The sequence below is a fragment of the Triticum aestivum genome, chromosome 4B (assembly GCF_018294505.1).
Source record: "Triticum aestivum cultivar Chinese Spring chromosome 4B, IWGSC CS RefSeq v2.1, whole genome shotgun sequence".
Lineage (NCBI taxonomy): Eukaryota > Viridiplantae > Streptophyta > Magnoliopsida > Poales > Poaceae > Triticum > Triticum aestivum.
Window position 1 is genome coordinate 19,532,806 of NC_057804.1, and position 4,748 is coordinate 19,537,553.

The window sequence follows — 4,748 nt, forward strand, 5'->3', positions numbered from 1 at the left end:
AGAGAGATGTGCTACAACCAGAGGAGCAGGGCCTCTACAACAGGGATGTGAGCAGAGTTGTTTGTTGCAGCAGACACAGTCTCATGTTCCACTATTGGTGTAGCAGTGTTCTGAACATCATTAGTTGCATCAATCCCATGGTTAATCCAGTCATCATCTGGGTAAGCTAGTAATATATTGTTAAGTCCTAGACCCAGGCCCTGATCCAACTGATTTAAATCTACCTCTTGAACCTGGTTGACCTCCTCACTTGGAAATTGTCCACCTATGGGAGCATTGTCTAAAAATGTTCCATCAGAGAGGGAAACAGTAAGCCACTAACATCTTCCTGGGCTGGTTGCTCTAAATCAATCTCATCCTGCAATACTTCCTCCACAACAGGTTCAACATGCTAATTTTCCTAATTGTTATTATTGTGCCCCTGCATTGCCCAGTGTTCATCCATCTCCCAGTCTTCATTGTCTTCATCCATGTCTTCTTCATCAATATCATTGTTACCCTAGAATGGTTGTTGTGGCAGTGGGTGTGGGTCCTCTCCTGGTGGAGGAATTGGATCTTCATCAGCAGGTCCTCCACCTAGAATTTCTTGATGAATGATTTCTACTGAACTAGACCAGCGGTCCTCTTCAAACCCCCCCTCCTTCTTACCACCTGATACTCTTTGGGACATGAATGAGCTCAGTAACTCTAACTTTAGCAATGATCCTACCCTTTTCTCTTGGCTCATTTTCCCATGCAATTAGTTTCCCCCACTTACTGACAACAGTTGCCAGATCATCAGTAGTCTGGTAATCTAAGGGAACACCAAGAATCAGAATCCAGCACAATGTGTTGAAGTAAACCCTCCTCAAATTTATGCCCTCATTATGCGTGGTGAAAGTGATGAAAACATTTCCCTCTGCATGCGGACTGTCACTAACCAGCTTGTCCCTATCTCTGACATGTTGAAACTGAACAAAAGCTTCTTCTATTCGGCACTGTTGTATTGATCAGACTCCTACATGCCGCACTTCCTCAAGGTATTCCTCTAAAACAGCTCGCACATTGGGGAAGTGTACCTCATTCGGGAGAGGATCGATTGTGGTGATGGCCACGTCCTCGTGACGTGGTGAGCGGCGCGGCACCACCGCCCAGGAGACACCATTTCTTCCTTCCACATGGATGATATTGAAGCCATGAGGAACAAAAGGGAGCTGAGTTTAAGGGGATATTCGCCACCACCGGCGAGGAGGAAGAGTTGGAGTTGTTGGCAGTGCAACCACCAATGGGGGACAGCGAGGCGCTCGAGGTTTGAATAGTAAGAGTGGAATGCGAGGAGGCAAGCACTGTTTAGGCTGAAAATTGGGGAAGAGACCGGAAATGAGCTCACTGAATGAGGAAACCAGCTTGACTCGCGGAGCTGGTCCCTGGGCCCGAAACCATCCATGGACGACTCCCTCGGCCCACGCCTCCTCTTGTGGGCTTGGAAAGAAGGGAGAAGTAAAGAAGGGAGCAGCCCAGTGAGTCGTGGCTCTGGGCAAAAGCGTGCACGATGGCCCAACATGCCACATGCATGCATGACACATCAAAAGGACGTGGTCAGGGCTACGTCGATAAAATTGACCCGAGACAACGCGAGTCGGAATATTTTGGCCATTAAACTCCCCATCAATTGGTGTCGTAACCAGCATTGAAGGCTGTGGTGGCGGTGATTCCTCTATGATTGATAGTCGTTGAAAGACCGATAGTTGCCTGTTTGCCGGAATTGATCGCCCGCGATCATTCGAGTTTCTAACCACACGGCCATTACGGCCAACTAAAGACCATTCGGCCTCTTGCTCACGATAAAATTGCGCTTCCTCACGGCACCACAAAGGACCACCATTACCCTAAAGGTTAGAAACTAGCTCAAAATCTTTCTGTACCATGCCGCTGCTACAAATTTGTTCAAATGCCATGTGGATGTGTTTCTATATATGCTTGTGCTTTTCTGTAGCTGTTGTGGCTGGTTTTCACTTGTGCCAATGTAAAGCATTGGATCTGCATTAGAGGCCGGGCAGATGAGAGGGGGCTGCAGAGGCAAGCCCCTAGATCGCAGTCCTGTGCTGCCAGTCTGCCGCGATCGACGCATCTGTCGGCCAGTGGTCGCGATTGTCGTCATCACACCACGTCACTCTGCGCTGGCCAGCCATCCCGATCGCCCTACATGCATGAAATTGATGGATTTTTGGATTATGTTTTTCAATCAGCAATGATGAACATGCATTTAGCACGTTAAAAGCAGGTTGTTTGTATCTCATAACTGCCCTTGCAATGGGACCTATAGAAGTAGTGGCAGAGGTACAATATTTTTTTCATAATTGTGTAAGTCTTACATGCAGGTTGTTTGTATCTCATAATTGTGTAAGTCTAACACAAAGCGTATTGATAGTTGAACCATGTCTACGTCCAACTGTTCCGAGTGTCTATTCATTTCTTTGTCTAATCTATGGATGTTTATTGGCTGTTATAAATAATTGGAATGACAGTTTCCAACATGCCTAAGCAGAGATTTGCTAGCACTTCAAAGGAAAGCTTGCCTCAATTCATAATTGTCTGTTGTTTTGTGACCGCAGCTTTGTACTCTACAGAGAAACATATGCAGGCATTTGGCAAATCTTCTACTTTATTTTCAGATTACATGTTGCACTTGATCAAACTTTTCTGGGTGCTCTTCCCTAACTAACCACATCCCTTCCACTTGAGAGCAGTGCGCATCTAAAGCAAAGGGCACCGGAGGAAATGAGAGCGTTTTTTGACTTCTACAATCAATGATCTAGATGACAACCCGTAGCACACGGCCATCAGTTCCTCGACTAATTTTGTAGGTTTCTTGTGTTTACCACAAGTTCTTTCTAGGAGTCATAATTTTCCTTTTCCCTTGTCTATTCCAGGAAGAGTGCTTACTGATATTCAGTATAATAGTTCAAATAGAGGGCGTCGGGTATTGAGTTAGGTGCTTGTGGTAAAAAAAAATCCCCGTTGCAACCCGTAGGTCGAGAATTTCTGCAGGTAATATCAATATAGGTTTGTTTGCTTGCTATTGTTGCAATTGTTATTTTAGGTTGGTTTGTTTGCTGCTGCTGTTACTTCATATTTATTGATATTGCTATTTTTTTCCAGTTCTACTTCTAAATTTCAGAATGAAGACGCAGGTCGATTTACTCAAAATCTCAAGTAGCAGTATACTCAAATCATCCATCTTTTTGTTTTCTCATCAGCGCCCTCTAAACTCGGGTAACTATGGTTTATAAAGAGGTGATATATTCTTCCGTTGCAACGCACGGGCATTTGTGCTAGTCTAGATAGAAAAACGCCTACCTGATGTTGACACACACACATTTGTAGAAAATATTAATGTTTAGGAAAGGCTTGTCTAAACATCTAATTGGTTTCTTATGCCCAGGCTCTTATGCCAAGGCACTATTTAGGTATATATAAGTTTCTTCCACTTTGGATGTTTCTTCATGTATATCATTTTATTTCTCTCTTGGTATAAGAGAAGTGAAATTAAAATCTGCCAATATTGGCTGGTTAATAACTAATATCCATTTCTCATCTTAGGCTCATCAGCACCTGGTTAAGAAAAAAATCTTAGAAAATACAAGAAAAAATCCAAAAAATCACATTTTTTGCATGGTAGATAATTTGGTGCGTGAGGTGCGCTCCAAATTTCAGATCTTTTGGACATATGAGTAGCTCACATCAAAGAGAACAAATTGGGACAAAACAATACATGAAGAATAAACTTTTTTACATATCCGAATTTGTCTTTTTTGGCAAGAGCTATTCAGATGTCCAAATGATTTGAAATTTGGGGCGCACCGCATGCACCAAATCATTTACTCACTCCGTCTCATAATAAAACATTTGGCATTTCTTGAAAAAATTTGTATTTATTTTGAATTTCTTTTTCTTTATCGGTGGTGCAGACGAACCTGGGTACCAAAATGCCGGCCCCGGTTAATAACATAATTACAATGGGTGGTCTTCTCCCACTGTCACATAACTTTTGTTTCGGGTAAGCTTTTTTCTTCTTCTTTTGAACAAAATTGTTTCGGGTAAGGTGGATAACATATCAAGGTTCTTTTTTAGGAAAACGTATCAAGGTTATGAGCCAAGTGCGCCGAGTATGGGCTAACAGGCTCGCACACCGGGCCTAGCTTAGAGCAACTCTAGCAGACCCCGCAAAAACTTGACCTGCAAAACGCGTTTGCAGTTTTACGAAGATCGCATTTGCGGGTCGAAAACTAGCGCGGCCGAACAGATACTGTAAAACAAACTGTAAAATTGGAATAAAAAGCTCCTTCCTCTAGTTCGGCCATTTCCGCCCCTTCCTCCAGCCGGTCGCGCCGGCCACGCTAGCCGCGCCCAACCCCATTGGCTGCGCCCCCTCAGCCGTAGGCCATGCCCCGTCGCCCGTCGGCCGCGCCCCATCGCCCATCGGTCGCGTCCCGTCCCTGCCGGTCGCGCCCCAACACGTGTCGGTCGCGCCCAGCCTCGCCGGCCACGCCCCGTCGCCTCCGTCGTCCGCGCCCGGCCTTGCCGGCCACGCCCCGTCGCCTCCGTCATCCGCGCCTTGCTCTATTGCGAGGCGAGCCGCGCCCCTTGCCTACCGCGTCGGGAGGATTTTGGCGGCCAGGCTGAGGTCATTGGAGGCCACGACAATGTCGAGCTCGTCCAATTCGAACCAGTGGCTATCGATTGCGGCGTCTAGCGGCCTTTTCCGA